This window comes from Hypanus sabinus, chromosome 18 (genome assembly GCF_030144855.1).
Source record: "Hypanus sabinus isolate sHypSab1 chromosome 18, sHypSab1.hap1, whole genome shotgun sequence".
Taxonomy (NCBI): Eukaryota; Metazoa; Chordata; class Chondrichthyes; order Myliobatiformes; family Dasyatidae; genus Hypanus; species Hypanus sabinus.
This window is the reverse complement of record NC_082723.1, coordinates 10227482-10250837: the sequence shown is the minus strand read 5'-3', so window position 1 is coordinate 10250837 and position 23356 is coordinate 10227482.

Here is a 23356-nt window from a genome sequence, read left to right as displayed (position 1 = left end):
CCAAGGTATCAATTCCGTCATCCATATCATTCAGATTTAACATGAAAAGCTGCCGTCTCAATACTGACCCCTACGGAACACCACTGGTTACTGACAGCAGAACAGAATTGCCCACATTATTCTGACTCTTTCTCCCTTGTCAGTCAGACAGTCTTCGATCCATACAAGAATCTTTCCTGTAATTCCATGAGCTGTGATCTTGTTAAAAAGCATAATGTGCAGCAGCTAATATACATAGATAACCTGCAACGAAATACAGACCCTTTGGCCCACGAAGCTGTGCTGAACATGTCTTTACCCTAGAACTGCTTAGGCTTACCTATAGTGCTCTCTTTTTCTAAGCTCCATGTACCTATGCAGGAGATTCTAAAAAGATACTGTAGTATCTGCCTCAACCACTGCCGCTGGCAGCCCATTCCGCTCACTCACTACTCTCTGCGTAAAAAAAAATGTACCCCTGACATCTCTGTACCTACTTTCAAGCACCGTAAAACTGTGCCCTCCAGTGTTAGCCATTTTAGCCCTGGGGAAAAGCCTGTCTCTGTCCACACGATCAATGCCTCTCCTCTCATCTTATTAGCCTCGTCCGGTCACTTCTCATCCTCCGTCGCTCCCAGAAAAAAGGGCCGAGTTCACTCAACCTATTCCCATAAGGCATGCTCCCCAATCCAGGCAACATCTTGTATATCCTCTCTGCACACTTTGTATGGTTTTCAAATCCTTCCTGTAGTGAGGTGACCAGAATTTAGAAAATTACTACAAGTGGGGTCTGACCAGGGTCATATATAGCTGCATCATTACCTCTCAGCTCTTAACCTCAATCCCACAAAGGCTGAAACACTTCTGAACCACAGAGTCACATTGCATAGTAGATTTGAGTGTCCTATAAACTTGGACCCCAAGATCCCTCTGATGTTCCACACTGCCAAGAATCTTACTATTAATAATATATTCTGCCATCATATTTGACCTAACAAAGTGAACCCCCTCACACTCATCTGGGCTGAACTCCTGCCATTTTTCAGCACAGGTTTGCATCCGATCAATATCCCGCTGTAACCTCTGACAGCCCTCCACACTATCAACAAAACTTTCAACCTCAGTGTCATCAGCAAATTTACTAACCCATCCCTCGACATCCTCAACCAGCTCATTTATAAAAATCACAAAGCGTAGGGGTCCCAGAACAGATCCCCAAGGCACACCACTGGTCACTGACCTCCATGCAGAATATGACCCATCTACAACCACTCTTTGCCGTCTCCGGGCAAGCCAGCTCTGGAAGCAAAGAACAATGTCTCAATGGATTGCATGCCTACTCTCAATAAGCCTTGAATGGGGAACCTTGTTAAATGCAAGCAAACAACATCCACTGGCTCTGCTTTGTCTATCCTGCCTGTTATTTCCTCAAAGTATTCTGAGCTAATTGTCATACAAGATTTCTTCTAAAGGAATCCTGCTGACTGACTTACTTCATCATGCGTCCCCAATTACAGTACTCAGAAAACTCATCCTTAATACACTCTAACATCTTCCTGACCACTGAGGTCAGACTAACTGTCCTATAATTTCCTTACTTCTTCCTCCTTAAAGAGTGGGGTGACAGTTGCAACTTTCTAGTCAGCCAGAACCATTCCAAAAATGTAGTGATTCGGGGAACTGTTATCTTAGATTGGGTGTTGTGTAATAACTCAGAACTTATTGCGAGGTTAATACGAAGGAACCGTTAGAACGCAGTTATCATAAAATGATTGCATTCCTACTGTAATCTGTGAGGGAGAAGCACAGGTCAGACGCGTAGTATCGCAATGGAGCAAAGGGAGTTACAGAGACACGACAGGTGATTCCACAGGTGGATTGTAGAAGGATGCTGATGGCAATGACACCAGAGCAGAAGTAACTGAGGTTTCTGAGAATAGTTGGTAATGTAGAGCATAGATATGACCAGCAGAAGTAGTTTTCAAACAGAAGGGCTGCGCTCCCGTGGCTGACAATCTAAGTTAAGGACTGTATAAAAATCCAAGTAATTGTTTTTAAGTTAGCAAAAGTGAGTCGGAAGTTAGATAATTGGGAGGCTTTTAAAATCCAACAACAGATAACTAAATTAAAGGCTGTATGAAGGGGAAGGGTGAAATATGAGAGCAAACTATACAATAATATACACCATTATAACAAATGCTAAAGTGAGGTGAGAGTTGATATTGGACCTCTGGAAAATGATGCTCATGGGGTAGAAATGGGGAAGAGATGGTAGATGAACTTGATAGGTAGTTTGCATCCATCTTCTCTGTGGAAGACACTACCAGTGTGCCGGAGATCCCTGAGTGTCAGGGAGCAGGAGTGAGTGCCATTGCTATTACTAAGGAAAACGTGGTAGGCAAACTCAGGTTCTTAAGGTGGATAAGTTACCTGAACCAGACCGACTACATTCCAAAGACCTGAGAGAGGCTGCTGAAGAGATAACGGATGCATTGGTCATGACCTGTCATGAATCACTTGATATCTGCATTGGTCCTGGAGGACAGGAAGATTGGAAACATCAATCCACTCTTTGAGAAGGGAGGAAGGGAAAAGGACACAAATTATAGTCCAGATAGCCTACCCTCAGTGGCCGGGAAAGTTTTGGAATCTATTATAACAGATGAGGTTTTGGGGGACTAGGAGAGTAATAATAAAATGTCAGAACCAGCATAGCTTCTGTACAAGGAAATCTTACCTGACAAATCTGTTAGAGTTCTTCGAGGAAGTCATAAGCAGGATGGACAAACGAAAGGCAATGGATATCACTTACGTGGATTTTCAGAAGGCCTCTGATAAGGTGTCAAACATGAGACTGCTGAACAGGATAAAAATCAGAAGAAATACTGGCATGGATAGTGGAATGGCTGACAGCCAAGAGGCAGCGAGTGGGAATAAAATGAGCCTTTTCTGTTTGGCTAGCAGTGACTTGTGGTCTACAAGGGTCAGTATTCGGTCCGCTACTTTTCACATTGTTTGCCAATGATTTGGATAATGGAACTGATGGCTTTGTGACAAGGTTTGCGGATGATACAAAGATAGACGGAGGTGTTGTTAGTGCTGAGGAAGCATTGCAATTGCAGCAGGACACAGAATAAAATGAAGAATGGGCAAAAAGTGGCAGATGGAATACAATACTGGCAACAATAGTGAACTATTATCTGACTGTGGAGAAGATTCAAACAACTGAAATACAAAAGGAAATATGAGTCCTCGGGCAAGACTCCCAGAAGGTTAATTTACAGGTTAAGTCGGTGATATGAAGGCAAATGCAATGCGGGCATTTATTTAAAGTGAAGTACAATATATAAGCACAGAGATAATGCTGGTATTTCTAAGACACTACTTAGGCCTCATTTGGGACCCATATCTCAGAAAAGGTATGTTGTCGTTGGAGAGAGTCCAGAGGATGTTCAGGAAGATTATTCCAGGAATGAAGGGGTTATGAAGGGGGATTTGACAGCCTTAGGCCTGTTCTCCTGCACTGATCTATATTTAATAAGTGTGGCTGGGGGGTGTTAAATCTCACTGAAATCCACCAAATGTGGAAAGGTCGATGAGAAGAGGACTTTTCGTATGTTGGGGGTAGACATAACAGAGGGCACAAAACTGAGGAGCGACCTTTTAGAGTAGTTAAGAGGTTTGTATAGGAATCTGGATGGTAGGGGTATGGGAGCGGGCAGTTTAAATAGTTCAACACAAACTGAATGGGCCAAAGGATCTGTTTCTGTGTTGTACTTTTCTATGACTGTGACAAGAACCTGAAATAATACTGATATTCACTCTAATTCCTTTTAACGGCTGTGCCAAACAACCATTCGTCTGGGCAGAAATGTTTACATGGTTTTAAAACTGTGGCACTCTAAATTAACAGTACATAAAAGAAATTCCCAGCTGTACATCAACAAAGGCTAGTTGCGTGAGAGTGATTCAGTTACTGTGGGGTCAGGCACCCATACAGTTCAGTGGAAACAGGGAATAATACCAATGGAGAGAGTGAGACAGAGGCAATTCATAGATTGGAGATGGCAGAAATGCCCCATTCTTATAGAGACAGGAAGAGCATCAGAGAGTTTGATGTTCACTCCAGATACCATCATTGTGCTCAGTTAGAAGGAGATTTCTCTCTCCAACTTGGGTTGAACCTCACTGTAACAGTGTGATATCAGATCACAGCTTTGCAACTCAAGAGATATCACCTGAAATGTTGTCCTACACCCTTTGATGGATTTTGTAAATCTTTTTTCAGGTGAAAAATGACAAGGAATTTTCCTTTGGGAATCTCAAAAACAATACGCCAGTTTTGCTGTCTCTGTCCTAATTTTTAAGAAGTAGATCTTTTGTTAACATATCCATTTGAAATGCAGCTTGTTAAAGATAAAACTGAATTTTACATTCACCGAGATAAATCAGGCAAAATATTGGCCAACCAATTAAAGACTTCTGAGGTTAAATGACAAATTAAAGAAACTTGCAAAACTTATGGTGATAGGGCAGCTGAAGTGTACTGTTGAGTTCGGGGCCTGTAAGGAGCACGTCCTTAAGGGAGATACCAGCGCACTGAGCACAGGAGTCAAATACCACCCTGATCTGATTTGGATTTTATGGGTGGTAAACCCCAAACCTTGGGAGGTACCAGCACTCCTCTCCTTCCCTAAGTGGCTGTGCTACTTCAGCATGTCCATTAGCGAAGATCTTCTCCATAAATGCTACGTATTGTTGCTGCATCTCAGGTTTCCTTTTCAGGGTTTTTTGCAAGGACGTGAACCACTTGACTGCCTGCTCTTTGTTGTTTGGTAAGCACTGATGTTATTCTCTGAAAGGTAGTGTGGCTGCCCAATTATTTGCCTCATCTCTGAAGACCTTGGTGTCCATTATTTTTAAGAAAATGGAGTCTTGAGCTGATGGAGCAAGTTTATTATCAGGCTCAGTTTGAGCGAAGACTGACTGACCCAGCATCTTGTCGGTTATTTTACATTTGTTAAAGCCTTGTCGTTCTTCCATGATACATATGAAACTTGTGCAGGGTTGAAAAATTGAAAGGCGGCAACTCTCTAGCACATTGGTCTTGAGTGTTAACTGTCGGTTTGTGTATATTGCCAAGATACACCTCTCCTATCACCACCCAGCCCAGATCCAGGCGTTGTGCAAAGGGGGCGTCGTGTGGTCCATTGACCTGCTGCCTAACCTTGTGCACCTGGAGAACGTCTCTTCCTAATAGCAGCGGTATTTCTGCTTTTGGATCCAGTTCTGTGATGTGCTTGGCGATATGGTGGAGATGTGGCTGGTGTAGCACTGCACTTGGCGTCGGGATCTCAGTGCGGTTATTCAAAATTTCAATGCACTCTAAGAGTGGAGGAAGACAGATGACGATTTTACCATCCAGGGACTCCAGCTGGAAGCCTTCTGCCTTTCTTCCATAGGTTTACACGCTGCCTAAGCAAGTTCTAAGTTAGTATGGGAAGTGATTACTCTCAATGTTGAATGCTTGTCTTTGGCTACTTTAGTGTACACCTTAGTGAGGCAGATCTTTGAACAAGAACAGCTTTACTGAGCTTGACCGCAAACTTCTCTGCAGCTCGAGCTGACAACAGTTGTCCTGGAGTGAGCCTTTCCCTCCCCGCCGTCCTCTTGTGAGTGTGAAGGAGCTTTGTCGGTTTGCGGTAACGGGCCAGGATGCATGGCCACAACGTGGTGACTGCTATTACATACCGGGCACTTCAGGAGATCGTACACACTCTGGCAAGGTTAGAGGTAGAGGAACAGCATTTAAAACTTATTTCCTTTCTCCTTGAGATGGGCCATCCTCTCGTCAAAGTATTTTTTCCTAAACGTTCTGCATTTTTGAGGGGGTGGGGTTTGTTGTGCAATGGACAATTCTTGCTAAGGTCATTGTTAATTGCAGAGACTTCAGTTTTACGCTCTGAGACAGGTTTATTGATGTTAAAATTATTCGACGTGGATTTAACTGGCTTGATGTTAATTGCACTGCTACCTTGCCTCCTGAATCTTGCCTCGTTTCACTTTTTCGCCTCCTTGCACACAAACTTAGTGAAATACTCAAAAGGAGGAAATCGACCATCGTTCTCTTCCTTGTTCTCTGAACCAACAGACACACAGCTTTCTTGCAGCCCAAATGGAAGTTTGTCCACGATTGGTCTAATCCCGTAAGAAGTATGACAGGCCAGTTAAATAACCATCTTCATTAGGGCTTTCAATCTCCATGAATAGATCTCCGAGCTCTCTTAACTTAGTGTGGTCCTTGGCTGCCATCTTAGGAAAATTTTCCAGACATTGAAATAGTGCCGTTTCAATAATTTCAGGGGCAGCATAGCACTCTCGAAACCTCTCCCATGCTTTGCGTAAGGCTCGCTTGGGGTTGTTGATGTACACTGAACGTATGCGTCTCAACTGTTCGTATGATTCTTTACCCAGCCATTTCGTCATAAGATCCAACTCTTGGATTGCTCCGAGCTGGACACCGTGGATAGCGTTGGCGAATGAGGTGTGCCATGCTCGGTCATTTTCACGCTTATCGTCAAACTGTTATAGTCCTGAAGTGACGAGATCTCGTCGTGCTAAATACTGTGCTATGGGTTCAACTGCAAGTGGCATGCTGGCTGGCGGGTATATGACTGAGGGTGTACATTTGTTATGGGATTTGCTGTTCTGAATTCAGACTTTGCCTCTTCTCTCGCCAAAGCTGGTAAGTTTGGTGTCGAGAAGTATCAGCCCTTTCATTCTTGAATTAGTCGTGGAGTTGCAAGGGTAAATTGACTTCCTCGGATGGATGTGATGCAATTGGACTTCTCTTTGACTCCAGGTGACATCGGATGTTAGCATATAAGCATGGAGAGTGTTACGTATTCAGGCAACAATAAATATATGAGATCGGCAAGGGTTTCTTATAACAAACAACACGTTTATTAAACACAGAAAACAAACCCCCCCAAAAGTAAACAAACACTACCGTAAACGGAAACAGCTGCTGAGCGGCTATTCAAACAGTTCGTAAAGTGATATTCCAAAACAGTTCTTTAAAGTGGTATTTCCAAAAGTTCGATATGCTCACAGTCCATTTAAAAGGAGAGACTTTACAGGACGATTTAAATTCTCTTTCACGTCGCTTGCTTCGATCCCCGACATCGAACTTCCCACGAAGAATTCACGAAACAGAACGGCTTAAAGGCATTGACCTTTCCTTCCACACTACCTTCAATCCTTTCTAGGTAAACCTAGGGATTAACACGAAGATAGTCAACGAAATCCTTCCAAATAAGGATCAAACAAAGGTCGCCCCCCGTTTCACCGTAGAAAACGATTCTCCACGATCTTTAACTTCCAACTTTGAATCTTCACTCTCCTCTAACTGCGAAATAACAGAATCATAAAGAACCTGCTGGCAATGACCTTTTAAACTTTAGACATTAAATAAAAACTTCATCCTTCAACTAAACTGCGTCATCACTTCAAACACGCAGTGGCATGAAGTCAACTTGGCAAATCCAGCCACGAACTGCCCCTCCTCACAGGGTGGGGTCTACCTTTTATAACCTGTAAAAAAAACCCGTCATATGATCTCTACTGGCGGGAAAATGACGTCACAACCATCACAAGTCCATCAGCTCAAGTCCAGTACAGCTTCAACCCCAGTCACATGACAAGGGCTCCACTGTCATGTGTCACGAGTACGTAACACCTCCCTCCAAAAAAAAAACATTTTTGATCTGACAAGAACAAAAATTTTTAACAATTGCTTACAAGAAAAACAAAGGTATAAATTTTATAACATATACAATACACAACACCAGCATATAACAGCTTATAAGTCACAATACAATAGGAGTTTTACAATCGAAAAAAAAACACTCCATAAAAAAATTACAGTGTACATTCAACATCGAGATAGACAATCAGCAACCACATTATCTTTACCTTTAATATGAGTTATCATGATATTGTACTCTTGTAAGATCAAACTCCAATTTAATAACCTTCTGTTTTTGTTTTTCATCTTACTCAGAAAAACTAACGGATTATGATCAGTGTAAATATAAGTGGTTTCTGAGTTGTACTAACATATACCTCAAAATATTCCAAAGCTAAAACAAGAGATAACAATTCTTTCTCTATTGTCGAATAATTTCTTTGATGCTTATCACATTTCTTATAAAAGTAAGCTACTGGATGATCAACCTCATCACCCTCATTCCTTTGCATTATTACTGCTCCTGCAGCCTCATCACTAGCATCCACAGCCAATGAAAAAGGTTTTCCAAAGTCAGGTGCCTTAAGCACAGGTTGTTGACATATCATTGTTTTCAATTTTTCAAATGCTTCTTGACAAGGCACCGTCCATACAAACTTCTCATTCTTCCGCAGAAGGTTAATTAATGGAAGGGCAACATTAGCAAAATTCTTACAAAATTTCCGATAATATCCTACCATTCCCAAAAACCTTCTGAGAGTTCTTTTCCCCGTTGGAGTGGGAATCTCTAAAATTGCCTGAACTTTTGCCTGAACAGGAGCTACCTTACCTTGACCCTCAACATAACCAAGGTAAGTCACAGTGGCATGTCCAAATTCACTCTTAGCTAAATTAATAGTTAAGTTATCTTTTGAAAGCCTTTCAAACAATTTCTCCATCGCAATAATGTGTGCTTCCCAACTATCATTTCCTGTCACTAAATCATCAATATAAGCATCAGTATCTTTCAATCCCTGAATCTCAAAGTTAATCATCCTCTGGAAAGTACCTGGGGCATTCTTCATCCCAAATGGAAGAACATTATACTCATATAACCCAGATGGAGTTACAAATGCAGAAATCTCTCTACCTTTGTCCGTTAATGGAACACACCAATACCCTTTCAATAAATCAATCTTTGTAAGGAACTTTGCCTTTCCAACTTTATCTACACAATCATCTACTCTAGGAATTGGATATGCATCTGTTTTCGTTACAGCATTCACCTTCCTATAATCCTTACAAAACCTAATACTACCATCTGGCTTTGGCACCATAACACATGGCGAACTCCAATTCGAGTTAGAATGTCTAATGGTATTATTATCTAACATATATTCAATTTCTTTCTCAGCAAGTTCACATTTTTCCATGTTCATCCTATATGGATGTTGTTTAATAGGTTTGGCATCCCCAACATCTACATCATGTGAAGCTATAGTAGTCCTTCTCGGAACATCTGGAAACAACTCCCTATATTTAAAAATCAACTCCTTCATCTGTTGTCTCAGATCTAACTGTAAATGTGCTAATTTTTCATCAATATTTTCCAGACTGGTTGAATTTGGTAACCTAACAGAAACAATGTTGGATTTAGAATGAAATTCAGATGAATCATCTATCATGTTCCTAGTTAAATCAAACTCATTCTCACTAACCACAACAGTCACAGTATCAGATTGTTTCTTAAAATATGGTTTCAACATATTTATATGGCAAAGTTGTGTTGACCTTCTACGATCTGGAGTTTTTACCACGTAATCCACATCATTGATGTTAGACACAATTTCATAAGGACCATGAAATCTAGCTTGTAAAGGATTTGTCTGCACTGGGAAAAGAACCAACACCTTATCTCCAGGCTTAAACATCCCCATCCTAGCGTCTTTATCATACCAAGTCTTCATTTTCTCCTGAGCCAACTTTAAACTTTCCTTAGCTAAGCTACAAGCTTTATGTAACCTGTCCTTAAATTTCAACACATAGTCCAACAAATTAGTGTGTACTTCCTTATTAATCCACTGTTCTTTCAACAAAGCTAAAGGTCCTTTAACTCTATGCCCAAACACAAATTCAAATGGACTAAAACCGAAAGATTCCTGTACCGATTCCCTTACTGCAAATAAAAGTAAGTTTATACCCTCATTCCTGTCACTTTCATTTTCCACACAAAATGTCCTAATCATATTCTTGAGGGTAGAATGAAACCTCTCCAAAGCACCTTGCGATTCTGGATGTTATGCAGACGAAGTAAATTGCTTAGCTCCCAATGTATAAACTATCTGTTGACACAATCCAGACATAAAATTACTGCCTTGATCAGTCTGTATCTTCTTAGGTAATCCAAAATAAGTAAAAAAAAATATATGAGCCTTTGTCAAAGTTTTAGCTTTTGTATTCCTAAGTGGTACTGCCTCTGGAAACCTAGAAGAAGTACACATGATAGTCAACAAATACTGATAACCAGTTTTTGTCTTTGGTAATGGACCAACACAATCTACAATAACTTTAGAAAATGGTTCACCAAATGCTGGGATAGGTTCTAATGGAGCTACAGGTGTAACCTGATTTGGTTTACCCACATTTTGACAAGTATGGCACGTTTTACAAAACATCGCCACATCTTTTCATAGACCAGGCCAGTAAAAATGTATTAAAATCTTGTCCACAGTTTTCCTTACCCCTTGATGTCCACCTAAAGGCACACTATGAGCTAAAGTCAAAATCTCATTTCGATAAGCTTTTGGAACAACTACCTGGTAAACAACATTCCAATCCTCACTTGCTGGAATTGTAGGCGATCTCCACTTTCTCATCAACACTCCTTTTTCCAAGTAATATCCTACTGGCACCTTATCAATTTCACTATCTAGTAAAACCTGCTCTTTTAATTTTATAATCTCAGAGTCTCTATTCTGCTCTGCTATCATCTCCTTCCTAGACAAAGATAAATCTTTATAGTCAGACTTACTCCCAGAATCTTGTTCAAACAACGAAGATAAGAAAGTCTCTGACACATCCTAAAAACTCGAATCCTGAGTTGAACAGTCCTGAATAACAACCTCATTCTGCGCATCAATCTTTTTAGCCATAGCTCTAGTCACAACACAGGAAGAATCTGTGTTAGAATTCTACTCTGGTTCCTCTGACTCCATTGTCAAATGCACTTCAGGAAAAACTTGTCCACCTGCCAAGTCATTACCTAACAATAAAGAAATACCCTTCACAGGTAAGCTATGCTGTAATCCTACTTTAACAAATACAGTAACTAACCCCGACTTTAAATTTACTTTATGTAAATGTACTGGCATAAAATCACTTCCAACACCTCTTATGTAATTTACCTCACCAGTATCAGACTCTTCATTAAACTTCAACACACTGTCTAACATCAATGATTGAGAAGCACCAGTATCCCTAAAGATTTTTATTGGCACCAGAGTAGATTCTTCCTTCAAGGATACAAACCCTTCAGTTACAAAATGATCATATCCCTTTCTAACTTGGTCAGACACTAACAAAGCCTCATTTGTTTTTATCAAACCCTGTAACTTTACAGGTGCTTCAGTATGCGGCACACAAGTATCTGGAACTGCTTCCTTCTCTTTCTTTTTCAATTTGAAACAGTTAGCTATTACATGGCCAGGCCTCTTACAATAGTTACAAATAAGACCAAACTGTCTTTCCTTCACAGGCTTTCCTTTCTCATCAACTTTCTCATTAACCTCCGATTTAATTTCAAATTTACCTGGTGTCTCCGTGTTATTTTTCCTCTTAAAAATTCTGCCCTGAGGAAATTTGTTCTTATGGATCAAAACATACTCATCAGCTAATCTAGCACAGTCCTGCAATTTATCAGTATCCTTCTCATTTAAGTAGGTCCTTACTTCAACAGGAATGCTTCTTTTAAATTCCTCCATTAAAATCAGCTCTCTCAATGTATCATAGTCCCCATTTACATTTTTAGAAGAAACCCATCTCTCAAAACACATAGCTTTATCATAGGCAAATTCCACATAAGTTTTTTCCACAGACATTTTCAAACTTCTAAATCTTTCCCTATATGCTTTTGGGACTAACTCATATGCATGTAAAATATGCCTCTTTACAATATCATAATCAAGTGCTTGCGCAGCTGTTAAAGCTGTGTAAACTTGTTGTGCTTTGCCTTTAATTACACTCTGTAACAACACGGACCATTTATCTTTCGGCCACTCTGGCATCCGAGCAATAGTTTCAAAATGTTGAAAATACCTTTCCACTTCTGTTTCACTAAATGGAGGGACCAATTTAATTTCTTGACTAGCAACAAACTTTTTTTTAGAACCAGAAGACTGATTCCCAGACTTTAATTCCGCCATTGCATATGCAAATGCTCTCTGCTTTTGTTCCATCTCCAATTTACACCTCCCCAATTTCATTTGTTCGATTTGCAACTGCATCTCCAGATTACTTATTTGAAACGACTCTAAAATCGATTCATCAAAAACACCCGAATTCACATAGCGTGACGCGATTTTTCTCTGTATCACAGCCTTAGATGTAGCCTGCAAAATACCTTTAAGTCGCAATCTACTAGCTATCTCAAGCACCTCGGTTTTTTTCGCTTTCGCCAACACCTCCGCAGCTGGCGAAGCCAGAAACTCATCAATATTCATTGCTGCCGAATACCACAACAAGCCAAACAAAAGAACCGAGTAATCCCCGTTTCCAAAACACCGATTTAAAGGTCAGCAAGCATTTAAACTCAAATGATTCAATCCAGACGCAGCCCCCATATTTAATGTTACGTATTCAGGCAACAATAAATATATGAGATCGGCAAGGGTTTCTTATAACAAACAACACGTTTATTAAACACAGAAAACAAACCCCCCAAAAGTAAACAAACACTACCGTAACCGGAAACAGCTGCTGAGCGGCTGTTCAAACAGTTCGTAAAGTGATATTCCAAAACAGTTCTTTAAAGTGGTATTGCCAAAAGTTCGATATGCTCACAGTCCATTTAAAAGGAGAGACTTTACAGGACGATTTAAATTCTCTTTCACGTCGCTTGCTTCGATCCCCGACATCGAACTTCCCACGAAGAATTCACGAAACAGAACGGCTTAAAGGCATTGACCTTTCCTTCCACACTATCTTCAATCCTTTCTAGGTAAACCTAGGGATTAACACGAAGATAGTCAACGAAATCCTTCCAAATAAGGATCAAACAAAGATCGCCCCCCGTTTCACCGTAGAAAGCGATTCCCCTCGATCTTTAACTTCCAACTTTGAATCTTCAATCTCCTCTAATTGCGAAATAACAGAATCATAAAGAACCTGCTGGCAATGACCTTTTAAACTTTAGACATTAAATAAAAACTTCATCCTTCAACTAAACTGCGGCATCACTTCAAACACGCAGTGGCATGAAGTCAACTTGGCAAATCCAGCCACGAACTGCCCCTCTTCACAGGGTGGGGTCTACCTTTTATAACCTGTAAAAAAAACCGTCACATGATCTCTACTGGCGGGAAAATGACGTCACCACCATCACAAGACCATCACCTCAAGTCCAGTACAGCTTCAACCCCAGTCACATGACAAGGGCTCCACTGTCATGTGTCACGAGTACGAAACAAGAGGAAGAATGACTCTTCAAGACCATTTGAGATCGGACGTAGTCCCTTGTGCGTTTCAATCTGGTCCTTTCTGAAGTAGATTTTACGTCATCCAGAACATGCATTTCTTCAGCACTTTCTAATATCTCTGCTTCCACCCTGGCAGCTTCGGCTTCTCGGTGTAGCGTCAGCACTTCTAACTCTGACTCTATCCTTACCTTTTCCAACTGTTTTTCGGCTTCTCTGGCAGCCGTTTCCTTTTTCAATTTTGCTTCCTATTCAGCATACGACGCGCGGACCTTAGCGACTCTGCTTTAGCTCTTGCATGGACAGGGTTATTTGTTGATGCCCTACTGCTTCTGGCGCTGGATGTCAACGACTTGATGCTGAATCGTGATGCCTTCGTAGCGCTTGAAACACCTGGTAATGCCGCTTTTTCACTGTTGTGTTCTCGCACAGTTGTAAAAGAACTCTGAACTAAACACCAAGCTTAAACCAATCAATGAGGCGTTCCCAGTAAGATTATCCGTTTACTGTTCACTCTTCCACATTAACGTATGGTGAAAACTGTTGACAAAAACAATACAAAATATATACAGTGTTTGTTTCCTTCTTGGCATCACATTTGCATCATAAATACTTGCAGAAGTAAAATTACAGCAACTATATTACATTAAAGTGCAACATACAGTCAGAATCTACCTAAGCCATTGACTGGCTTAAAATACACTTCAACACAAACTATCCGCAACTCTTTAAATAACAAAAACATAAACTATCAACCGTAATTACTTTAACAGAATCAGCGTTAACATTTTTACTTCAACATATCGATTACCTCATGAACTTACGGCCTTGCTTCTCTGATGTTTCTAGAGCGGAGAAAGAAATCTTTTCTCGCGCTGATCCTGCACATGTGAGACCCCTCCTTCCCGTTTCTCCAAACCAGTATTTTCCCACACGACGCGGCGTAACCGGGTGTGACGTCATTGCATGCCGCGATATATCACAGACAACGAATTTTCTTTAAACAACTTTAAATTTAACTAAAAAATAGTTACAAACGCATTACTAAATCGAAAATATAATAAACTAAACAAATGCCTGAAAGACAACTCATTCATGTCTATGTATTTCGAAAATAGTATTAGAATTGCATGTAATTGTTTCAACTTTACTAATCAAGGAGCGATTATAAGTAAAGGCAAAGTATGATGAGTCTGTTTGCTTTTGGTTTGATATTCACCGTTCGTCCTTCGCAGTAAATTAGAAAGCGTGGTTGTCATTGTACAAAACCACTGTGGACTTAGAGATTCGCCTTGAAAAATGTCTCGTTGTGTTTTGATATCGGCGGTTATTGTTTCTTGGCTGTCATAGATACGTCATAGACCAATTCTTCTTCTGATGTTGTAAAACTCTGTGTTATTGTGATTATCAGGTAGCACAAACAAATGCTGGCCGAACTCCGCTGGCCAGCCAGTCTTTATGTAAATAATACAGTCGTCGTTTCAGGCTGAGTTCCTTTATCAATGAATCGTAGTGTTTTACTTCGATTTCGAGAATCTTCAGATATACTCTTCTGTGCACGATTACATCTGTGGTTAGCGGCTTTATGATTTCAGCTAGAAGTTCGGCCGGGAAGCAGGCACCACGGGCGCGTAAGTGACTGGACAGGGACGAGGAGAGGAAGAGCTTTACTGCCCTCGGGGTGAAGGCCATGTAACAGTTTGCCATCACCGTGAACGGAGAGCAGTGGATCAATTGGGAGCTTCTGATGACGCCATTCTCCAAATTTACTGTAACCTGACAGTTCTGAAGACAGATCAGCTGCTCGAATTGATATCTGTGGAAGTGGCACCCGCTAAGCAAGACGACCGGCCGTAAGTATCATTTGGTCAGCGGTCGAAGAGGTATATACTGCTCAGGCAGAGAAGACGAAACAAACGGTGGTGCCCTCCATTACTCGGTTGGAGAAGCGGATTCAAATGCAATATCCGGTCAAGTAACACACCGGCCAACATCGCCGTTGCCAGATTGTTTGACCGGAGAAGTATTGGAGGAATTCACCGAAGTGACCATGCTGATTCTGGACATTAGGAGGTGGAAAAGACCTATGGATTGTTAGAGATCGTCTTTTCTGGCCCGGGATGAAATCGGAGTTCCGGGAATACTGCCAGTCGTGCATTCGATGTACAGGCGGAAGACATTGTACACATGGCAGGTGCCTTGTCCAGCCTTGTCCAGAGTGCGGTGTCTCTGGACTTGGCGTGCAATGGATTCAGGAAAGAGATTTCGAGTGCAGACTCAGCAATGTGTTACTGCGCATGCTTGGTGTCGGGAAGTCGGGGTCCATGCCCTCTCATCCTCAGGGTGATTCCCGGCCCGATAGGTTTAATTGGACTTTGCTGAACATTCTTGCGGCATAGGAGATTAGAAAGAAGAGCAGGTGGAGTCAACATATGTTATATCTGGTCCTTACTTACTCCTGTACCCATAATGAAGCTACCAGGTATTCGCCATACTATCTGATGTCTGGGTGCGAGGCGTGGATGCTGATTAAACTTTGCTTTGAAACTGACGAAGGCGATTTACTACCGAAGCATGATATGTGGGATGTGTCTGATATGAGAGGAGAGCCGAAAAGGACATGAACTAGATGGGACCGTGGCTGCTAAGCTGAATCAAGAGGAGGTATTATACAAAGGTGAAACTCTCCCAACTCCTGCCTGGGGCCGAGTCCTCATAAGGAATTTGGGACTACCTGGGAAACATAATCTAGCTGATCGTTGGTCTGGCACGCCCTATGTCGTGGAGCGTCAGCTGAAAAAACTACCATTTCTCTGGGTGAAACCAGAGGATGGGAAAGGGTCTGACAAGTTTCTCAATCCAAACCACGAGCTGAAGTCTGCAACTAGTAAGAGGACTCTGCGGAAACGCGGGCGACTTCGGGGCGCACAGTCGCCGAGGTTAGGCCTGCATCCACCTCAGAGCGAGATATTGATTCGTAAAATGAAGATCTGGATATGTGATATATGCTGCCTTTCGCTAACTTCCCATTGATTGAGTAAATGTCTTCCCGACTTTCCTCCGCTGTCAGTTGAAATTGGATGGGGGGGGGGGGTGTTATCTGTGGGTAGTGTGGGTTGCAGCGGGACTCTGCAAGGGATGAACTGGGACTTGGCCGGGGGACAGAGGGGTCCGAGTTGCAGTTGGGCACGAGTGATAATTCGGGGAAATCCTTGCCAAGTAAAACGTGAGTTCCCAGTAGCGTCTGAGGCTGAAGGGTTGGGTGAGGGCATACAGAGGTGTCAGAGACCAACTGAAAGGCTGGCCAACATAGCACCGGGTGAACAGAGTGCGACCCCTACCTTTTAGGGGAGCTTTGTCACTGCCGTTTACACCTACATTGGACTCTGTGCTTTGCAGGAAAGATGGGTGAGTTATCTCTACGTCATCAGGACATGACTAAATTTATTTGGGAGATAGTGTAACGCGCTGTAAGCTTTCAGTGCCAATGCACTGGTTCTCTATAATGTTTCACTGTAAGGTTAAGGTAATGGCTTCTGTGTAGCAGCAATGTCTGCGATCTGACTGGAGATAACGGGGCCCTTGAATGCATGTTAAACAATGAGAGGTATCGTGTTCATTCTTGTGGGTTTGGGAGCAGGGGTTTCGTGCTATTTGTTGAGGAGACATGAAGAGAGAATGGAAAGATGGTAGACCGCTGGACGGAATGGACGGAACATGTTTCCGATTGTCGGCCAGTCTCGGAGCTGGTCGCGGGGAACTCATGGACGGAACCGTGAGCTCCAAACGTTGCGCATTATGATCTCTGCCAGATAGAAAGGTAGTTCCATGGTCTACTGAATTTCTGACGTTCTCTGCTTCTTCATCGAAAACAAGCCCGTACGTTTTGTGTTTTCCTATTGCCAACCACTTTATTTTTCATTGCGTGATACACCGCTTTTGGTCCTTCATGATTTCCCTACATTCTCCAATGGCGTGCAGCAGCACGTGCACATTTCCCTCAGTTGTTGAACGAAGTCAAAAACGTTTCTCCACGTTCCAGCTTCTCATGCATTGCATTCATGGATTCGATATTTAATGGAACACATCAGCTCGGAACCCTTGTCAGCTGGTCTTTAGACAACTTCCACACTGTTGTTGTAGACTTGCCAGATGGCAGTAACACCCAATTAATTCTAATTAACTTCTATTTTATTTAATCTAGTAATGGACTGTTCTTCACAAATGAAAACCGTTGTCTGTGTTTCTCAATGTATTGCGGGGTAGACAGGGCTGTAATTCGTGCTGCCACAATTTAGTTGAGAGAAAGCACAGAGGGTAACATTAATAAAAGTATTCGCAATCTACCACAACAATGTGATAAAGGTCAATACTGGCTACGCCTCAAGTTCTTCCCAGACGTTTTCAGTGGATCTCTGCAGTATGTCTACTTTGTGCCGACAAATGAAATGTGGAGCGGATTTTATACATCAACATCCAAAACGTGAATTGCCGTGAATTGCCGTCTTGACTCATTCTTATGTACCTTTGTATGGAACAGCTGCATCGCTTGAATGGTCGCATTTGTGATTTTCCAGAGAGTGAGACTAATAATGTCAAAGGATTAAGCGAGATCAGGCTGGAGTAAGATAACTTTCTGGAAAGTTTCTTCTTTCTCTTTACTTTTCATACCTTGTGTATTACGGCACAGATAGTGCCGACTACCTGGCTGCATGAACTGGGTTTGTTTTGAGTGTGGTGTGTGGGAATTTTGGGATACCCACAGCCTCCCTGATAAGCACATTTGTTACACGTGCACCGACCTGTAGCTTAATGCCCTACGGTTCCGAGGGAAATCTGAGTAAGTGATCGATAGGAATTACAGCGAATAATCACTATTATGTAGCTGGATGGCTGTAGGAAGGAAATGGTACGGGAAACCAATGCAGTTTAACATAGTATTTGTTCCTATCAATAATAGTTATACTGCTTCGGAGGCTGTTAAGGGGGACGACCTACAGAGGGGATCCGCAGAGACAAGGAACATTCTAAAAGGGTGATGGATATAGGACTCAGTGTGTGACCACACAATAACTGACAGCAGCAGTCAAGTAAAGCAGATTATTGGACACTGACCCATACTCACTTTGAGATCGGTTCCTAAAGCGAATCTCATTGCGCACTATTCCTTTTGTTATTTTCTGCCTGCCGTCAGTGACGGCATAACGATGGATTGTAATGATCATCAGCTGCTTATACAACCACCCACCATCTGATTCAAGTGACCATGATCGGGGCTGGAGAAGTTGTGCATGTGCAACAACTTTCCAATTCTACCCGCTGGATAGAGAAATGGAGGAGAGTCTTAACCACATTAGTTAGGGACGGATGACCACCCTCCAACCCGCTGATCTACTCTCAGTAAATCCGCTAATACGTTGCTAGACATCAATGCAAACTATAACTTCGACGATTACTCAACTGGTGTCAGAATATCAGAAGGTGACGACGAAGAGTACATGAGTGAAATAAATTGACTGGATGTTTGGTGTCGTAGCAACAACTCTGATTTATCGTGAGGGGGAGTAACGAATTATTTGTGCACTTCTGTAAGGAAAAGTCAAGGAAACGTTGACCAATTCTGATCAAAAAGTAAGAGGTGGAAAAGGTGAGCAATTGCAATGTCTCGTGTGTCAGCTAATTGAAGACCTACCCTGGACAAAACTTATTGATGTAATCACGACACACTTAGAAGACATGAGGAATTTAAGATGTCTTGCATGTCACTGAATCATTTAGTAAATCCCGACAGATGTGCAATGCGGAGCATTCCAAATGACTGCGTCACGGTGTGTTTTGAAGAGGCCACTTATCGAATCCGAAGAAAATCAGCCGAGTGTTGTAAACTGAACGGGTTTTATCATTATTTTATTGACACTACCTCAACATTTTGATCGCTTTTTTGCAGTATTATTTTACAGCATACCTCTTCATGTATTTATTTACCTGGGCACATCGATCCTTTTGGAGCACGGACCATTAACGAAATCCTATGTCTATCGTTCTCTGAAGTCGTGACATGGCTGAAGTTCATCAACGCTTCTGCAATGCATTCCATCGGCTTTACAGGCGTATAAGTGCCCTGTGGTCCGACCTTGCCCGCATCCACCCCTCACGACGCAGACGTAGGGAATTTATTATTGCAGTGAATAATGTGATATTGCTGTGAAGTGCTGCACAAAACAAGACCTTTCACGACATTTGTATAGGGAAATAATCCTGATTTTGAATGTGGTATCTTCAGGTTTCACGTGTGGAAATCATAGACAGGGTGCAGAGGAGATTTATAAGGACGTGGCCAGGATTGTGGAGCATGCTTTCTGAAAGCAGATTGAATGAACTCGGCCTTTTCTCCTTGGAGCGACGGAGGATGAGAGGTGACCTGTTGGAGGAGTACAAGATGATAAGAGGCATTGACCGTGTGGATAGTCAGAGACTTTTCCCAGAGGTGAAATTGTTGCCACAAGAGGACAAAGGCTTAAGGTGCTGACGAGTTGGTACCGAGGAGATGTCAGGTGTACGTTTTTCACTCAGAGAGAGGTGAGTGCGTGGACTGGGCTACCAGCAACGGTGGTGGAGGCAATACGTAATGGTCTTTTAAGAGACTTTTGCATATGTACATGGAGCTTAGAAAAAGAGAGGGCAATGGATAAGCCTAGCAATTTCTAAGGCAGGGACATGTTTGGCACAACTTTATGGGCCGAAAGGCCTGAATTGTGCTGTAGGTTTTTATGTGTCAATGTATTAAAAACAGAATATTGATCTCAGAGTATAGTCTGCGTCTACTACCCGTTAATTTGAACATGGCATGTTATACCGACTTTCTAAATTCATCCTCAATGTTTATCTATGTCATCTGAACGCCATTGAGATCGTTGAAACGCTTCGACGAACGAAGATTCTTACAAGCGAATTGATGCATCATCGGTCTTTCCACACGTTAATGCAAAGTTGTAATTTGCTTTTCAATAAAATATCTGTATAGGAACAGTGGTTAAAAATGTCTGCTTGATGTCTTTTGTTTTTACTTTGAATGGATTAGCATTCGTTGGAAGATAGTTTTGTTGTTTTGAGGTTGTCGTTTTTCAACCGAAATGACAACTTTGATGTCGAATTCATTCTGATTTTTTTTTATGTTTCAGTGATCTTTATGTTGGACGATGCCCCGTTGAACATCCGTAACCAGTAAACGGCAACGCTTTCTGAAACCGACGTCCATCTAATTGAACGCCCTCCCAAAATTTGCCCACACCCCGGGCTCTATTTGCACCTGTCAGGGTAGCAAAAACGCTTACGGAAATGAACGAGATTAATTAAATCAACTTAAGCAGTTTCTGGCCATACACGGAGGTCCAGTCAGCGGATTCCAGAGGTGCGATCAGTGTTGTGAGCAGAGGACATAGAAGAGATTATTCTCAGGGCGGCGAGTGTGGTATAAAAAGACAGTTTTATGGGAATTCCATAGATCTAGTCAGTGTTGAAACAGAGCTCCTTGCATTACCTCCTTGAGGCTGAAGAGGAGGACCTCCAAGGTGGTAATCTCCGGATTACTCCTGGTGCCAGGAGCTAGAGAAAGTCACAACAGGAATATTGGCAGATGAATACATGACTGAGGAGGTGGTGCAGGGTTTCATGTTCTCAGATCCTTGGAATTTTTTTTCTGGGAAAGGAGTGGTCTTTACAAATGTGACGCGAGACATGTGAACTGGTAGGGAATCAATATCCTGGAAGGGATGTTTGCTGACGCTGAAATGAAGAGGCAGAAGATGGGGCAGTTGCCGCACAAGGACTGACAGATAATGAAGCACTGAGCCCGATAGCTGGAAATGTGATTATTTTAATGCAGGTCAAACAATAAACAAGGCCGGGCGGATGAACTTGGATCAATACGTTAAACTACGATATTTTGGCCATTACCGAAAGTTGGATTACTCGGGGCAGGAATGACTGTTGAGTGTTCCGGGTGTCATAAGTTTCAAAAGGGGCAGGGAGGGAGGAGAAGAGGTGGGAGAGTGGTACTACTAATCAGGACTATTACCACGGCTGCAGAAAAGGTGGGATTCATGAAGGCACTGTCCACTGAGTCATTGTGAATGGAAGTCAGAAACAGGAATCGGATAATAACTCTACTAGTTGTTTTTTGTAATCAACACCCCAAACCCCCAATTGTAACAGAAACATAGAGGAACGGATGGGGAGGCAGATTCTGGAATGCTGCAGTAATAATAGGGTTGTTTTCATGTGTGACTTTAACTTTCATAATATTGACAGTCATCTGCTTCGAGCAAGGAGTTTTTATGTAGTGGAGTTTGCTAGGAGTATTCTGAAAGGTTTCCTGACGCGATATGTAGGTAAAACAATTACAGGAGGGGCTGCATCTGATCTGTTATTGGGAAATTAACCTCGTCTCGATGGAAGAGCATTTGGGAGGTAATGATTGCAACTCTATCTCCTTTACCATGGTGCATGAGCGAAATAGAATCAGACAATTTGCGAAAACTTTTAATTGGATTAGCGTGCGAAATATGATGTAATTAGTCAGGATCTTGGGAACATAAATTGGGAGCAGATGTTCTCAGGGAAATTCATGTCAGAAATGTGACAAATATTGAGGGATAATTTACATTGCGTTCTGCAGTTGGTATCTTCCACTGAGGCAGGAAAGGATGATAGTGTAAAAGAACCATACTGTACAAAAGTAGTAGAAAATCTAGTTAAGAAGAGAAGAAATGCTTTTGAATCTTTCAGGAAACTAGGTTCTGTGAAGGAGCCCAGACATTAAATTAGGAGAGCTAGAATGGGCAACGTGAAAGCCTTGGCGAGCAGGATTAAGGAAAACCCCAAGGCATTGTACAAGTGTGTGAGGACAAGTCGATGAGCCTTGTGAGTATAGGACCAATCAGGACAGAAAGTGGAAACATGCGCATGGAGCTGGAGGAGATAGCAGAGGCCCTTTAAGAATACTTTACCAGTGAAAAAGACCTTGGGAATTGTGGAGATGACTTACAGCGGACTGAAACTCTTGAGTGTATAAACATTAGGAAAAAGGATGCACTGGAGATTTTGAAGCTATTGAGTTAGATAAGTCATTGGGACCGGATGAGTTGTACACCAGGTTACTGTGGGAAGCGAGGGAAGGGATTGCTGATACATTGGCGATGATTTATCGTCAGCAGGAGCGGGAGAGGAGCCATAGTATTGAAAGGTTTCAAACGTTGTTCTTGTGTTCAAGAAAGAGAGAAGAGATCAGAAATTATAGACCAATCTGTCTTGCTTCAGTGGTGGGCAAGTTATTGAAGTGGATACTGAAAGGCAGGATTTATGAACATTTGGAGAGGCATAATCTGTTTAAGCATAGTCAGCATGGCCTTTTCAAGGGCAGGTGCCTAATGAAACTGACTGAATTATCTTGATGATGTAACAAAGCACATTGATAAATGTAGAGCAGTGGATTCTTACGATTTCAGTAACGCACTTGGTATGGTCACCCATGCGAGGCTCATTCAGAAAGTAGTGAGGTGTAGGATCAAGGAGACATTGCTTTGTGGATCTAGAATTAGCCTGCCCAAAAAGCGAAGAGACGGTTGTCCAAGGTTCATATTCTGCATGGAGGGCGGTGACCAGTAGAGATCCGCAGTGATCTTTTCAGGAACCTATCTTCTTTGTAATTATTATACATGACCTGGATGAGAAACTGGGGTGGGTGGTTAGCAAGTTTACTGATGATACAAAAGTTGCTGTTGTACTGGATTGTCTGGAGGTTTGTCAGAAGTTACAGCGGGGCATTGTTAGGATGCAGAACTGGGCTGGGAAGTGGAAAGTGGATTTCAACTCAGATGTGTGAAGCAGTTCATAATGGTGGTCAGATTTTAAGAAAACATTCTATTAATCTGAAGAGTATTGGCAGCGTTGCGGATTAAAG